Source organism: Gopherus evgoodei, chromosome 4 (assembly GCF_007399415.2).
Source record: "Gopherus evgoodei ecotype Sinaloan lineage chromosome 4, rGopEvg1_v1.p, whole genome shotgun sequence".
NCBI lineage: Eukaryota > Metazoa > Chordata > Testudines > Testudinidae > Gopherus > Gopherus evgoodei.
In genome coordinates this window covers 112,569,780-112,586,963 of record NC_044325.1, presented here as the reverse complement: position 1 = coordinate 112,586,963, position 17,184 = coordinate 112,569,780, and the positions used below count along the sequence as shown (strand labels likewise).

The following is a 17,184-nucleotide window of genomic DNA, read 5'->3' as shown; positions in this document are numbered from 1 at the left end:
AATTTTCTCTCAGGTCAGACTGGCACAGATCCTGGGCTGCTTTTGCTTTCCTCTGCAGCATGGGGCCCACTTGGGTCACTTGCAGCTTTAAACTAGTGTAAATGATGGATTCTCTGTAATTTGAAGTCTTTAAGTCATGATTTGAGGACTTCAGGCCTGGTCTACACTATGCGTTTAAACCAAATTTAGCAGCGTTAAACCGATTTAACCCTGCACCTGTCCACACATGAGGCCCTTTACATCGGTATAAAGGGCTCTTTAAACTGATTTCTGTACTCCTCCCCAATGAGAGGAGTTGCGCTGAAATCGGTATTGTCATGTCGGATTAGGGTTAGTGTGGCCTCAAATCGATGGTATTGGCCTCCGGGCGGTATCCCACAGTGCACCATTGTGACCGCTCTGGAAAGGAATCTGAACTCGGATGCACTGGCAACAGGAAACAGGAAAAGTTCTGCAAACTTTTGAATTTCATTTCCTGTTTGCCCAGCGTGGAGCTCTAATCAGCACGGGTGGTGATGCAGTCCCAAATCCAAAAAGAGCTCCAGCATGGACCATACGGGAGATACTGAATCTGATCGCTGTATGGGGAGACAAATCTATTCTATCAGAGCTCCGTTACAGAAGACGAAATGAGAAAGCATTTGAAAAAACCTCCAGGCTACGATAGACAGAGGCCACAGCACAGTGCTGTGTCACAAGCGTAACAGAAAGCCAAAGAATAAAATGGACGCTCATGGAGGGAGGGAGGGGGTACTAAGGACTCCAGCTATCCCACAGTCCCTGCAGTCTCCGAAAAACATTTGCATTCTTGGCTGAGCTCCCAATGCCTGAAGGGTCAAAAACATTTTCCCGAGTGTTTCAGGGTATATGTCATCAATTTACTTCCTCCCTCCTCCCCTGAAAGAAAAGGGAAAAAAAAAGTTTCTCGCCTTTTTTCAATGTCACCCTATGTCTACTGCATGCTGCTGGTAGACGGGGTGCTGCAGTGCTGAACACCAGCATCCCCTTCCCGGTGGCAGACAGTACAATATGACTGCTATCCATTGTCATCATCAGCCTGTGAGTGCTCCTGGCTGGCCTCAGGTGAGGTTGGCCGGGGGCGCCTGGGTAAAAATGGGAATGACTCCCGGTCATTCCCGGCAGATGGTACAGAACGGCTGGTAACCGTCTTCATCATAGCAATTAGAGGCTGAGCTCCAACAGCCCCCTTGCCCTTTCATGTCTGAAGAAAAGATTCTGTACTGCCTGGACTATCATAGCAGTGGGAGGCTGGGCTCCTCTCCCCTGCCACCCTTTAATGTCCTGCCTGGACTATCACAGTAGCTGGAGGCTTCCTCCTCCTCATTTTAGCTCACTAAAAAGTCAGCGTTTCTTATTCCTGCATTCTTTATTACTTCATCACACAAACGGGGGGACACTGCCACGGTAGCCCAGGAGGGTTGGGGATGGAGGGAAGCAACGAGTGGGGTTGTTGCAGGGGCACCATCATTTCTGCGGGATCTCTGGGGCTCTGACACGGAGCGGCTGTGCTCTCTGGTTCTCTAGTACACTTGCCCCATGTTCTAGGCAGGACTGACTATTTTTAGACAAAACATAAAGAAGTGAATGACCTGGGGAGTCATTCCCATTTTTGTCCACGCGCCCCCGGCCGACCTCAGCAAGGCCAGCCAGGAGCACCCATGACAGCAGCAGACGGTACAGAATGACTGAGAACCATCATCTCATTGCCAATTTACAATGGCATAGCAGATAGTGCAATAGGGATAGTAACCGTCTCTGCTACCTTGCAAAGGCAAATGAATGCTGCTGTGTAGCACTGAAGTACCGTGTCTGTCAGCAGCATCCAGTACACATACGGTGACAGTGACAAAAGGCAAAATGGGCTCCATGGTTGCCATGCTATGGCGTCTGCCAGGGCAATCCAGGGAAAAAGGGCGCAAAATGATTGTCTGCTGTTGCTTTCACGGAGGAAGGATTGAGTGACATTTACCCAGAATCACTCACGGCACCGTTTTTGCATTGCGATCTCAACCCAGAATTCCAATGGGCGGGGGAGACTGTGAGAACTATGAGATAGCTACCCACAGTGCAACGCTCCAGAAATCGATGCTAGCCTAGGTACATGGACGCACAGCGCCGAATTAATGTGCTTAGTGTGGCTGTGTGCACTCGACTTTATACAATCTGTTTTACAAAATTGGTTTATGTAAAATCAGAATAATCCTGTAGTGTAGACGTACCCTCAGTAACTCAGCCAGAGGTTAGGGGTCTATTTCAGGAGTGGATGAGTGAGGTTCTGTGGCCTGCAATGTGCAGGAGGTCAGACTAGATCAGTGGTTTTCAAACTGTGGGTTGCGACCCAGTACCAGGTCATGGAATGTAAGGCATGGGGTTGTGGCGGTTCTGGTCAGCACCAGCATCGGGCTGTTAAAAGTCTCGTCAGCAGTGCTGCCCGGCTAAGGCAGGCTAGCTCCTACCTGTTCTGACAACATGCTGCACCCAGGAAGTGGCCAGCAGCAGGTCCGGCTCCTAGGAGGGGGGGCCATGAGACTCCGCGCGCTGCCCCTGCCCTGAGCATGGGCTCTGCACTCTCATTGGCTGGTAACTGGGGGGAGGGGGAGGGCGACGCCTGCAGGCGAGAGCTGCGTTGAGCTGCTTGTGCGCCTCTGCCTAGGGTTGGACCTGCTTCTGGCTGCTTCTGGGGCACACCGTGGTTCCAGGACAGACAGGAAGCCTGCCTTAGTACCCTTGCTGCGCTGCTGACTGGGAGCCAGCCAAGGTAACCCCATGCCTCAATCCCGAGCCCCAGACCTGAGCCCCCTCTGCACTCCAAACTTCTCATCTTCGACTCCACCCCAGAGCCCTGACCGCCCTGCATCCCAACCCCCTGCCCCAGCCCTGAGCCCCCCCCAAACCGCTCAGCCCCACCCCAGAGCCTGCACCACCAGCCCAGAGCCCTGACCCCCTACCGCTCCCCAACCCTCTGCCCCAGCCCCGATCCCCTCCCACACCCTAACCCCCTCATCCCCAGCTCTGTTAGGTCGTGGGCATCAGCAATTTTCTTCAACTGGGTCTCCAGACAAAAAATTTAAAAACCTCTGAACTAAATGATCATGATAGTCCCTTCTGGCCTTAAAGTCTATGAGTCTACAGTTTTAACCAATTTGCTTGGTACTGAAGTTAGACCTACTGGCCTGTAATTGCCAAGATCGCCTCTGGACCGCTTTAAAAAAATTAAATAAACTACATAGATTGAGCTTCTTACATCACTCATTGCAAGGTGTATTTTGCAGGCCATGAATCAGTCTTGTAGTTCTTCTCTGAACCTTCACCTGTTTTTCAACATCTTTTGAAGTTATTGCCATTATAGCCTGATATGTTTATCTATATCAAACCACGAAGCACCAAAGTGGATAAATGAATCACAGAGCATCAGCCTATTGTAACAAATGGGAACAAAAATTAATCCAATTAACTTGCATTTATCATTGATGCTCACCTTGGCTATCTCTTGCCTCCATCACTTGTTAGCTGGGCCCACAGTGGCAGTGGTTTCAATTAACAAAATTAATGGACCACCCTTGTTTCAAGACTACAGGCAGCTGAGTGCTAATTTTTCTTTGGGCCTTCATAGTTTGAGATGGCAGGTGAGTTACGAAAACATTGCAGGGAAAGGGCATCGGTGACTTCTTGATATTTATAGTACCAAATGAATCCGGGAGATAAGGGCTTCAAAATAAAACGTCCTCTTTGACAGATGGAAAGTTCCATTGGCTAAATGTAGCATGAAGACCTACTATCAGGTAACACCATCACATGTCACTAGACTTCACTTAGCAAGATTTGGCATCTAAGCTATTGTAGATTTGAAAGGCTGGTGATGAAGACATGGTGCCAGAATGAATATTCTGGGATGGTCATGCTAGATGGGGAAGCCAGTGTGGGGTTTTTTAAGCTCACCTTTCAGAGCTGCTACTCTTCTCAGAGATCACAATCACAGAATGTTTCTTAGCTTCAACCTTGAATCTGTGTGCTGGTTACTAATGTACTTGGAAAATGTAAGCTCGAATCTTGGCACTAGTGTATTGACATATATATGGAACCCACTGTCCAAAGAGGCTGGAAGCTTGAATCTGACTGTACTGGCATGTGGATATTGCATTTCAAACAGAGGAGCATGTGTCCTGGTTCTATGCTATGTTGATTCTCCCATAGAGGCTACAAATCCTGCCCTGTCTCTCCTGCTTCACTCAAAGGGCAGGCGTGAGACTCCTGGCATTAGCTGATGAGCATGGCATTCAGTATGTGGAGGAAAAGCTTGTGGCCATAGCAGAGACATAAGAAGGCAAATGGTGAGACCTAGACACAAGCACAGTGGTAACTGTCGAAACAACTGTTGGTGACTGAAAAAGTGAAATACCAGGGCAAAGGTCAGTCATTTCAATAAAATATGGTTAGAGAACCTCTCTGCTACCTATATCAACTCAAACCTAGGCTCACCAGGAGGGCAGCAACATCATCAACTCTTGGATAAAAGCCTCATGATGCTGCTGACAAATAACCTCCCTGTCTTGTGCCTGCACTGACTATGTGAGTTGTCCAAAGTTTGTTGAGTTAATCTCTCCTCCATCTTTGCTGTGCATCTAGTGATCAATGGATAGTATTGTCCATTAGTCAGCAGAGTTCCTTTCAATCTCTCATTCTCATAACACGATCCATCCACTGTTGCTTTTGGCTTTTCCACAGTCTGCAAGACGCCTTTCATTTTGGTTTGCTCGCTTACACCTATGCTTCTCGTCATACCCCAATATCCAAGTCAGAGCTGCCACATCAACTTCTTGGAGAATGCTGTGCTTTTGCGACAGGTGCCTTGATTGGCAGCAAACAAGTATCAATGCAGACCTCAGGTTAAATAGATGAATGAAAAACCATTTTCAATAGTGAATGAAACGTGGCAGAAATGATTTTTCTGAGGTCCCCAAAGTAGCTTCAGAGTTCAATCAAACTAATTCTCTCTAGCTTGGTTTTAGAGCTGGTGAAACATGTCAGGATGACAGAATTCCTCTGCTTATCCAGCACTACCACTAGCAATCTGAGCTTCCTCATTTACTCCCCCTAAGCATTAATATACCTCAAATTGGATCAACAGGAACCACTTCTAGGAGCAAGAGGATAGTTCATTTTCCATGTTTATTCAATCTGTGGCCTCTCTTCTGAGACTGACAGCCAAGGTAGCACTGGTGATGGTGGTGGTTTTGATGGGTGGACACATGTTCAATAGATCATCAACTCATTTCATTAAAGTCACTAAAGAGCCTTCAGGTGCTAACAACTACTGGCTTTGCCTGACCTGGTTCTAAAGGTGAAAGGCTCCATATTCTAGTGCCAGTCCTGTATCCATCCCAGAGTAACCAGCCACAATGGGCCAGCATATTATCATAGCTCCATTGACTTTTACAGAGGTAGGCTGATTTACACTAATTGAGGATCTAGCTCTTTGTTTTCTCCTGCTGGACTTACAATCGGTGTAGATGATCAGCATCCTTTGTTTATTTCTGCTGGCTAATGAACTTCTTGCTTTCTGCCTTTGCTGTGACATTTCAATAGCTAAACTTTCCTCTCGCATGCAAAAGTTGGACAAAAATCCCTGCTTCAGGATTTCCCATAACTCTCCTAAATTACTAAGGTATGTGCCATTATATCTGGAAAGTGAGAGCTGTGGGAATGGCGGGGAGCTGGTTGTAGTTCTAGATTCTCACAATATATATACCCAGCGCCATCTGTACTGGGCAGCTCTATCTTACACCAACTGACCATGTTCCCAGGGAATGATAGGCCAACTGGGGATTGCGGAGCTGAGCACACACTAGCTGTGCTGTGTGCCCCTGTAGCAAAGTGCAACTCACTGGTGCAGAACTTCCTGCTGGTCATCTGGGAATTAGCTCTTTTCCAGCATATGGAGCGCCTTCTGCAGGCCAGTGTCTTGCCTGCCGCTGGCCCCGTGTCCCTACTGGACCCTGGTGCCCTTTACCTCAGGGTTTTTCCCCAGTAGTACCCTCATGCTCTGGGTCTCCCCTCTCAGGGAAACCACCAACCCTCTAAACCCACCTTGTCTCAGTGGCTACTGCCAGTCTTCATCTAGCCCCCACTCACTGGGGCAGACTGCAGGCTGTAATGGCCACTCATCATTGGCAGGTGGTTAGGACTTTGCCTATTCCCAGGCTGTATCTCTGCAGCCCCAGTACCTTTGTAGTCCTTAAACAAGGCCTGCAGCCTGAGGTTTTACTAGGCTGGAGCTCCCCAGCTCCCTTGCCATATTCCCCAGCACTGCTCCAGTTCATGTACCTTCCTTTCAGGCAGCTAGCCCTTCCCACTCCAGGGCTACAGTGAGACTCCTTGCCTTCTGGCCCAGCAGCTCTTTTATAGGGCCCAGCCTGGCCCTTATTGGCTCTCAGCCCCAGGCCTCTCCAAGGGCTGGCTTTTAACCCTTTCAGGGCCAGAGCGGGGTGTCCACCCCTCTACAGCCCCCTACACAGAGGTGGAGGAAAACTCCTATAGGATATGCTAGTTGTTTACTAGCTGAGAACTCTTCCTGTGCTGGGGGACTTCTCAGCTGGATGGCCTTGGCTGCTTCCAGCCCCTATGTGTCATGAAAACACACAAAGAAGCCGGAGAACAGTAAAGAATCTGTCCCTGAATGTTTGTACTGGCCTGATGGGTGATACCTGTGCTCTGTGTAATCTAAAGAGCAAGGATTGTGAAATGTAAGATAAAAAGAGAGATCTATTTCCATCAGTGATGTCCTCTTCTCAGCATTTAGATAAGAATTCAGAAACACTGGACTCCATCTGTGAGATGAATAATTAACTTCAATAGGTCAGCCAATAGAGGGAACACATGGAAAGGTCTGATTCCAACTCCTACACATATTCCATATGGATACCCCTGACTAACCACTCTTGGCACAATTCCTTATTGAAAGGAGGTGCAATGTTTGCTTAAGTTTATTCTATGGGTATTTTCCTATGGTCTATATATATCCCAGGCACTGGTTCCTAATAAAAGGTGAAAATCGGTATCAGGTATCCTGCATTGGAAGAAAAGTTTGTGTCATATAAAAATACAGCAAACCCTCTCCATAAGGTTTGAGATAAGCAGCAAAATGTCCTCTATCTAGGTTGTTTGTGACTCAAACATACACACATGAGATATAGTCATACCTACATTTGTTTTCCTTAATGTCATCTTATAGACAGATAGAAGAGATGTGGTTTAACAAGCCACATAGCTTGCCCCAATCTCACTTACCTAAGTCTCATAGATCTCAGACTCTAATGTATGACTGGATATGAATGATCATCTTCCATTATTTGGGGAATTAATTCATTAGCAAGTAGGGGATAATTTGCTACCAGTAGCTTATTCTTCATGTTGGTGATGGTGTACAGAGGACAAGATGTTGTTCTTCAGGCAGTTCATGGATGATGCAAAGAATAGAGAGATGGGTGCAAGGAGCAAAGATATGTGTAAGAAAGAGTGATAGAACAAAAAGAAAGTATACAGAGCAGGCAATTCAGAAAGCAGAGAGATGGTCAATGGTGAAAATACCATAGGTTATGTATGAAACAAATGTCTGGAATCAAGAAATGAAACAACAAATAGGCACCTTGTACATGGATAACATATCATAGAATATCAGAGTTGGAAGGGACCTCAGGAGGTCATTTAGTCTAAACCCCTGCTCAAAGCAGGACCAATTCCCAACTAAATCATCCCAGCCAGGGCTTTGTCAAGCCTGACCTTAAAAACGTCTAAGGAGATTCCACCAGCGCCCTAGGTAACCCATTCCAGTGCCTCACCACCCTCCTAGTGAAAAAGTTTTTCCTAATATCCAACCTAAACCTCCTCCACTGCAACTTGAGACCATTACTCCTTGTTCTGTCATCTGGTACCACTGAGAACAGTCTAGATTCATCCTCTTTGGAACCTCCTTTCAGGTAGTTGAAAGCAGTTATCAAATCCTCCCTCATTCTTCTCTTCTGCAGACTAAACAATCCCAGTTCCCTCAGCCTCTCCTCATAAGTCATGTGTTCCAACCCCCTAATCATTTTTGTTGCCCTCTGCTGGACTCTTTCCAATTTTTCCACATCCTTCTGGTAGCGTGGGGCCCAAAACTGGACACAGTACTCCAGATGAGGCCTCACCAATGTCAAATAGAGGGGAATGATCATGTCCCTCAATCTGCTGGCAATGCCCCTACTTATACAGCCCAAAATGCCATTAGCCTTCTTGGCAACAAGGGCGCACTGTTGACTCATATCCAGCTTCTTGTCCACTGTAACCCCTAGGTCCTTTTCTGCAGAACTGCTTCCTAGCCATTTGGTCCCTAGTCTGTAGCAGTGCATGGGATTCTTCCGTCCTAAGTGCCAGGACTCTGCATTTGTCCTTGTTGAACCTCATCAGGTTTCTTTTGGCCCAATCCTCTAATTTGTCTAGGTCCCTCTGTATGCTACCCCTACCCTCCAGCATATCTATCACTCCTCCCAGTTTAGTGTCATCTGCAAACTTGCTGAGAGTGCAGTCCACGCCATCCTCCAGATCATTAATTGAGCAGATGGATGAACCATGAAACAAAAAGTCTAGATATATATGGCTATTATTATGAAGCATGAGCCAGAGATGATATGCAAAGAGAAGACAGAGAAAGCATACCAACAACAGATGAGGCATGAGCCAGAGATATGATATAGTCATGATCCAGATGATCCCGGGACAAATTGAGAATGCATCAATCAGCTAACTTCTTTCAGAGAGACGATGCCTGGTGCCAATTGACCATGTATGAAGAAACCTTTATCATGCTAGGAACAGAAAGATCATGCATAGATTAGGATATGTTATGCGTAGCGCAATACGTATACATGAGCTACTCAGAGACGTGATTCATGATGTAAGGAGATGATCCATAGAATGTGTGGGCAATATGGGGAGCAGCTAGACGACTCGTTGAGCAGATGGGCCATGAATGAAACAGAGAAAGGACTTATGGAACAGATGGATGATGCAAAGAGCGCACAGATATTGTATGGAGCAGCTACACGATACATGAGGTTTATGGACAGCACCCAGAGCAGCTGTGTGAATAAAGTGGTCAGAGGGGTGTCATGAGAAAGCATATTGATAAGATGTTCCACACAGCAGATGGCCCACATTGGACCTGATCCTCCACTTGTTGAGTCAATGGGAGTTTTACTATTGATTTTCAACGAGACTTTGATCAGAGCCGCTGGGAACAGATACAGTAGATAGTGCACGGAGTAGATACTATAGATGTTCACAATTGAAGCATGGAGCTGAGATTAAATGCATGGAGCATACAGGCGAGTCAAGAAGCAGAGAGATGATGCAGAGAGACACGGGATCAACAGTCCACTAAAAAAAGTCCATGTGATGGGGGGTGAAGGGCTAGGTGACCTAGCTGTTAGCATACCTGTCCTCCAGCACCGTGTCTTTCTAAAGGGAGGGGAAGGCACAGTTGGGGTGCCTGGTTCCTGCCACTAGACTGGAAATGACTTGGCCTCAATCCGTGTCTGGACATTTGCCCTTAAGTGGGGCTTGGTAGGGGGATTCAGGCCCTCCCTCTCCACTGGGCCACCACCCAGGGTCCTGTGGGAAGTAACCGGGGCACGGTCCTCCCTGCAGGGAGTCTAACTCTTCCACCATGAACTACTTCCTACCTATGTGCTCCTTCAGTTTGGGGTGTGGCCCCTTGTTATAAACAGATAGTTAAGGGTTAATGTCTCTTTTACCTGTAAAGGGTTAACAAACAGGGAACCAAAAACACCTGACTGAGGACCAATCAGGAAACAAGATACTTTCAAATCTCGGTGGAGGGAAGCCTTTGTTTGTGTTTTTTTGGGTTTTGCTTTGTTCTCTCTGGGTCCTGAAAGGGACTAGACGGGCAACCAGGTTTCTTGCCAATCTCCCTGCTACAGTCTCTTATATATTCAGAATAGTAAGTATTAAGTAGAAAGGCGGTTATAGTCTTTTAATTGTTTTCTGTATTTGCAAATGTGTATTTTGCGGGAGGTATTTTAAATTGTATTTTTGCTGGCGGGAGGCTTTTCTCTAGTGTCTGTAAGCTGAAAGACCCTGTAACTTTTACCATCTAAATTACAGAGACAACTTTTACTTTTTTTCTTTCTTTTTATTAAAAGTTTTGCTTTTTAAGACCTGTTTAATTTTTTCCCCTTGTTGAGGCTCAAGGGAATTGAGTCTGTACTTACCGGGAAAGTGGTGGAAGACAGGGAGAAAGAAGGGAGGAGGCAAAGGGGAAATCCCTTTGTTTAGATTCACGAAGCTTGAATCTGTCTATCTCTCCAGGATAGCCCAGGGAGGGAACGCCTGGGAGGGGGAGAGAAGGGGGGGAAACAAACCTGATTTCTCTGTGTTGTGATTCAAGGAGTTTGAATCACAGTGATCTTCCAGGGTAACCCAGGGAGGGGAAGCCTGGGAGAGGCAATGGTGAGGGAAAGGGTTTATTTTCCTTGTGTTAAGATCCAGAGGGTCTGGGTCTTGGGGGTCCCCAGGCAAGATTTTGGGGGGACCAGAGTGTACCAGGCACTGGAATTCCTGATTGGTGGCAGCGCTACAAGTACTAAACTGGTAATTGAGCTTAGAGGAATTCATGCTGGTACCCCATTTTTTGGATGCTAAGGTTCAGATTGGGGAATTATACCATGACACTCCTATAGCCCAACACGCAATAGCTTAACAAAAGTATTTGTCTCTCCTGCAGACTGTCCACTGCCCTTTGCTTGGGCTTCTGAGCTCCTTTTAACCCGCTTCTCCAGCCAGAGTGCGCGCAGCAGGCCAGAGCTACCTTGGCCTAGTATTGCCTCTTAGCCCTCTTGGGCCCAGTGTGGGGTTTGTATACCCCATGACAACCTAAATAAAAATGTTTGTTTTAACTGCCAAGCAAAAGGGAATCCTGGTTATTCAGGTGCCTCTAAACTGGGTTGAAAGGCCCTTGCTTCCTTGCAGGTCATGCATGGACAGCCAGACGAAGGCTTCCCATTTTTGCAAGATGCTCAGTTTGTTTCCACGGAAGGACTTAAAACAAATGGGCCAGATCCTCAGCTGATGGAGGCAATGGAGCTGCTCAGATTCATACTAGCCAAGGCAATAGATTTCCAGTTTATTTCTCTCTTTTCACTTGGTTTTTGCTGGTGAAATCCAGTGAATTTTCCTTCTCTGCTTCCAAATAAGGGACTGGGTCAACTGACCAGAGACAGACACAGTGCAAGCAGGCACTGTACAGTTTTGTCCTGTACACAGCTGTCTCAATGCACCTCAGTCCTTGAGCCCTCTAATGCAGAATAGGACAAAATGCCATGTCAGCGCTAAAGACAGACTATAATAGGCAAGCAGTTAGTCAAGTGAGACTAGCAAATACACTCCCTTAGACATTGCCAAACATGGTACACAGTTCATTGAAAAGAAGGGGAGAGGAAAATGTGGTATTCCCTTACATTATATCCATGAGCCACTATTTGATCAAAGGGAGTATTTCTTGGAGAAATGCCAGCCATTTGATTGCCTAGGGGCAACGATCTAGCCAAATATTAGCAAAAAATATGTTCATTGCATTAGTGCTTTCAGTGGCACTGAGAGGGAAAAAACCAACATTATATGTCCTAATAACTGTGCACCTTTGCTAGGGATTCCCCCACCTCAGCTGTGTGGGGTTTCCAACCCAACCCATACACTAGTCAGATTCCTTCTTCTCCTATGTGAATTACAGAATAATAGCATTGGGGACAAATATGAGTCCGTTCCACTTTTTAGCAAGCATTCCCTCCTTTCCAGCAAACCCTTAAGAATCTTGTTTCAATATATTTTGGGGGAAGGGAGAGGGAGAGGGGAAAAACAGCCTATGTTTGAAGAATGAAAAGCTCAAAACACAATTTTTGCTTTTGTACATTACCTGGTGAGTGCTGAGTGATGGTTAGAGGCTGCAGCTTGTTGCTCCCAGCTCCTTGTGCTTAAAAACCCGTCTGAACATCCTTGGTTTGGACTCTTCCCTTCCTACAAATGGCAAGGAGAGTGGGAAGGAATTGATCCATGATGCATGCCAAAAATAAAAGCAGCCTCACAGCTCCTGACCTAAATGTTTTCTCTGCTCTTACCGGCTGATAGCAAAGAGGGCTGCTAAAGCTGGCAGCCCAACTGGAGGACCTGGTCTGTGTTGCTGGGGTCCCCTGCCAATGGGAGGTGGGATTGGGGGTTGGGGTGAGGTGAAGCCTGAAGGCTTAAAGAAATGGAAACAGTATCACAAGGGTTGCATTAGGTACTGCAAACCTCTACTGGTAAATCAATGCAACTGCACTAAGTGCATCAACAAACCAAATCCTTCAAAGGGTTCTTTTTTGGTCTGTGTTTGTTCTTGTATCTCTAGGGCCTATGGGATCTGCAGGAATCCCCTAATCCCCTCAAACTTTCACAGATCTGGGTGCAGTGACCAGCCTGCATGCGTCAATAATTTATGGGAGAGGCCCTCATTTTAAAAGCCTCTTCTCACTGCAATGAAAGGCACTTGAAATGTGTCTCCAGGAGATGGTCAAACAACAGCATTTGCTGTGTTTTAAGAAGGCCCTACTCCTCTTTGACATGTCCCTAGCATCTGCTTTAATCTTCTGCTTGTGTCTTCCAACTCTCTGGTGTGCACACACCCACCCACAACACACTTCTGATCTATTCACAGAATCACAGACTATCAGGGTTGGAAGGGTCCTCAGGAGATCATCTAGTCCAACCCCCTGCTCAAAGCAGGACCAATCCCCAGACAGATTTTTACCCCAGTTCCCTAAATGGCCCCCTCAGTGATTGATCTCACAATGTGGGGTTTGGCAGGCTAATGCTCAAACCACTGAGCTATGCCTCCCCCCGAGTTCCTCCTAGTAGAAATGGGAGGAGTATCACCCCGAAAGAGTGATATGTCCGTATTTCCTTCCTGAATCCCAAATGCACCATGTAGCTCATGCCTTTTAAACCTTTAGCATAGCAACAGAGAGAGGGTAACTGCTAGGCCTAGAGGGTGGTGGATATTGCCAGTGCTGTGGGAGGACCATGACTGACTTCTTTTAATACCATACCCCACCTATCTCTGTGTTTCTACAAGAACTGCACTCCAGTGCATGCAGGAGAGCCTGTCGCTTCCTTGCCTTGGCTAGCTCTCTTTAAGTGTTGCTTGCATGGTTGGGTTATAAATATAGAAACATAAGCCTGAAGGGTTTTTTCTCCAAACACGTCCCTCCCATCTTAGCATAATCTATGCAATTCCTCCAGCTGCTCCTATACTTGGTATGACCTTCTTTCCCTTCTCCTCCCCCCACTCCGTTGCTCCTTCCCTGCCTGACATTGTGGGCCAGGTGGCCAATCGGCTTCTCCAGAAGATCAAATGTCACTATAACATGAGGACTTAATCACCTTGGGAAGTTTGCAGATCCTGCAGCCCGTCCCATTCGGCAGGGAACTCACCACTTCTCTCAGCTTCCCCCTTTCAGGTAAGAAGGAGATTAGGCAGGGGACATGTCTGTGTGAGTAGAGGAGGGACAGCAGACTGGACCCTCAGTCTAAATGGTGAACACTATGGGGGCTATGACGCTTGCTCATGAATAAGACTGAGCCTCAGAACCCTGGCACTCAGATGAAGGCACTAAGGAGGGCAGTGGCCCTATTCTTTTCTTATCTACTCAGAGGGGGATTTGTTGACCTTGTTTGAGGCTTGAGAATGTCCATGAAGATTTGGATTGTTTGGTATATAGCAGGTATTCCTATGGATCAGGGGGAAATCTCCACCTAAGCTCAAGGCCCTGTGGATGAGAACTAAGTGACATGGTATCTCCCATGACTTTGAGGTTGTCAGGAATATTGAAGTGATGAAACAAAAAAGTACATGTGCCAAAGACACTTTGTAAAGCCTGGGATGAGCTGACTGTTTAAAGCACCGCCAAGAGCTTTGTTTTGAACCCTGCAAGAAGGCTGAGGCAGGAGGGGTGGGGGGGAGAGGATATGCAAAGAAGTGATGTGTGTTGATACATCTCACAGACATATCCAAAGGCAGGAAGGGTATCTGTAAAAACATGAAGCAGCTTGCTGCTTGGATATGCCTAGTATTCAGTCTTAAAGGAGAAAAGGAGTGTGAGAGACAAACATGAAGCACTCCCTCCTGATCCCTTAAAGAAATGTGTGTCTGTGTTGGGGGAGGTTAAATTAAAGATGTCACTAGGAGATCTTTTTTGTTACACAAAGATAATGTGAGTTCAAAATGCCACGAAATACAGTAGCTGTCTCTCTCAGACCTGCCCTCCTGGTACATATTGCTGAGTGGTTTCTATGGGCAACCAGGAGGGTGTCAAAATCAAAATAGAGAGGGGCATTAAGATGGGAGGTGAGAGTGTTACAAAGAAATGGTTTCTTACATGTGCTTTCTTCCCTCCATTCCCTCCCATGAGATAATTCTAACATCCCTCATGCCTCCTCCTGGCCAGAGATCTGTCAGCTAGGTGATCACATACAGCAGCAGTGGATCAGTAATTGTATAGGGCAGCAGAAGAAACCCAAGAGCCAGCTTGGACACCAAGGAGGGTGTGGGACACTGGGATAAGTTTCTAGCATCAGAAGAGTTGTCAGCTGATACTGGCTAGCAGATGCCATTTGGTGGATGGGGATACACTGAGATGTGTATTGAAATGGTCCGTGACGACATCCCAGAAATGAGGAGCGATGTAAAAATTCAACATGTTCATGTATGGCCCAAACCGCTTTTCTCATCCCTCTTCACCAGCTTGATGGATGAGTGAGTATTGCAGACTACTTTGCATTCCTCACACCTCCCCAGGGCCATGTGGATTATTATTACGCAGATGGCTCATTGGTGTGTGTTTCTCCTTCTGCAGTCAGGCCTTAATTACCTCTGAAAGCTTGGGAGGGAGGTGTCAGCAAACAGGGCGCCTGCCCTTTGGGTGCTGAGCACTTACATCATGGATCTAGTTGTGGTGGCGACCAGTGGTTAGCTTGCTGATTGCTGTGTTGTGTGAATGCAGCTATATGATGCCTAGCTATCAGTGACAAAGCGGGGTAAGCCTGACTGATGCAAGTCACATTTTACACCACTGCAGTGTGTCCTACTCTAGGGGTTTGCACTGGTGTAGCTGCACTGGCATAAACCCCCAGGGTAGATAAGCCCTAGTATGGTGAAAGGATTGATCGTTACAAAGGATGTGCCAGTGTTCCCATCCAGTGGGATGGGATGTGTGCAGGAGTGGGAGATGAGCGGAACTTGGGATTTCATTTTTCTTTTATAAAGTCGTCTTATTCCTAGCAAACCCTGCCAGTGGAGTGAGGTAGCCCAGAGGCACAAATGGAAGGGGTTAAGATTACTTAGACTGTAAACTCTCTGGGGCAGGGAGTGTCATTTTGTTCTGTTATTTTACAGTGCCTAGCACAATGGGGTCCTGGCCCAGGACTGGGGTTTCTACATGCTACTGCAATACAAGTCATAAATAATTGTGTTAAGATTGAACAGGGGGGATCTTTCATACTAAGTGTTGGTTTCTGGCCCCCAAAATAGAATCTCTTTTGTCTTCCAAAGCAGTGAATAGTTCAGAGACGAAGAATTCCACCAAAAGGGGAAGAGAATTAAGCATATACATAGAAAATATTATTAGATGTGTCAGATTTACAGGAGCCCCTGCCAGGAACTATATCCATCTGCTACATGATAGATTGTACCCAGCCATCTCGTCTGACAGTTATTCCTGCCAGGTCTGGTCTTCCATACATGTCCATTTTCTTTCTCCTCTTTTCTTTAATAATCTCGCTCCTTTACATCCCTTTATGGCAGGCAGTGTCTGGCTAAGTAGTGAGAATGATTGATAGGAGGGTTATTTTCATAGACGGCCTCTGAAGAGCAGGGGAGTGAATTCAATCTGTCAGCTGGCAGATGGGTACATTCTCAGCTGTTAAGATGCTCCCTGGGAGATGGTAGCTGAGTTCTTTAAGCCAAGAAGGAACTGATTTGGACCAAAAGGAGCATATAATTTAGAGCAAGAGACACAGACAAGTTTGCTGTGTCATAGAATCATGGTCCACCTTGTCCACTTGAATATGACTTGAAACAGAATATTTACCCTTCACTTTGACCCCATAATAATTTATGGGGCATCATTCATATAGGGTATGCAATAAATATAGTCATTTGAGTCTTCTGCTTTGTGAATGGTGAATGAAGCATGCATGGAGGCCCCAGATATCAGGCCCTGAAGATGTTAAACAAACTTAGAAAGAAAACAATTTAGGCCTTAAGCTCTTGAATTAAATGTGGAAAATAAACCTTAGCATTGGGGAAACTAGGTTTTAAAAGGCAGACTGATAATCAAAACAATATTTTTTGCATATGTTTAGATTTGTTTCCAAACAGTGGACATCAATAATAATGATTAATAATCATTATTTATTAATCCATAAACCTGAGTCAAGTTCAGGCCCCATTTTGCTGGACACTGTACAAATATAAAATAAAAGACAATTCCTGTCTCAGAAGCGAGCAGTCTAAATTGCTGGTCTTTTTGCTTTGTGATATCTGTGATGAGAATTGTTATCTCCACTAGGGGCCTGATCCAAAGCCAACTGGAGTCTTTCCGTTCATTTCCATGAGATTTGGATCAGGCCCCAGCAGCACAAAATACTTCTGTTTTGTATTTTGCTTTATTTATTTAATTCCATGTGGGTGTACATAAAGTTTCATTTATTCATTGTTCTAATACATGAAGTAATTACATGAATAATACAGTGAAGCCAACTGAGTAAAGTAATTTTGGCTCCCATTATATATAGCCAGTGGAAGTTTTGCCATTGACTTTAATAGAAACTAGATAAGGCCCTCTGTTCATTGAGAGCTATGAAGGGCCCAGTTGTACTGTCATTTCTTCGGCAAGACATTGATTAGCCTCACTGGGGGTGGGGAGGGGTAAACGGGGGGGGGTTGCCTGGGCAAGATCTCAGGATAAGACACCACATGTCAGCTCATTTTGTTGGAATGAGTAAACCTGACAAATGATTGCCATACTCAGTGTCCACCAACGTACTTCTGTCAGGTATCATTGGTCTCCACCTGGAAAC

General features: G+C 46.1%; 2 protein-coding genes across 11 annotated transcripts in view; one reads left to right on the top strand and one right to left on the bottom strand.

The window, feature by feature from the left end:
• Positions 1-12,266, bottom strand: part of LOC115650512 (proline-rich protein 33-like) — a 34,232-nt gene extending 21,966 nt beyond the window's left edge. The window contains exons 1-2 of one of the 2 annotated variants that reach the window (XM_030560584.1): positions 12,189-12,266; positions 11,987-12,087 (exon numbers count right to left, since the gene is read on the bottom strand). The gene's annotated coding sequence lies outside the window, so the exon portion shown is untranslated. Of the gene's footprint in view, positions 1-11,986 lie in introns of both variants that reach the window. The other variant, XM_030560583.1, reaches the window with a different exon arrangement.
• Positions 12,267-13,469: 1,203 nt separating this feature from the next.
• TNNT3 (troponin T3, fast skeletal type) overlaps positions 13,470-17,184 on the top strand; it is a 44,801-nt gene continuing 41,086 nt past the window's right edge. For 3 of the 9 annotated variants that reach the window (XM_030560618.1, XM_030560616.1, XM_030560612.1), the window contains exon 1: positions 13,475-13,565. The gene's annotated coding sequence lies outside the window, so the exon portion shown is untranslated. Of the gene's footprint in view, positions 13,566-17,184 lie in introns of all 9 variants that reach the window. The other 6 variants (XM_030560619.1, XM_030560617.1, XM_030560615.1 and 3 more) reach the window with 3 other exon arrangements.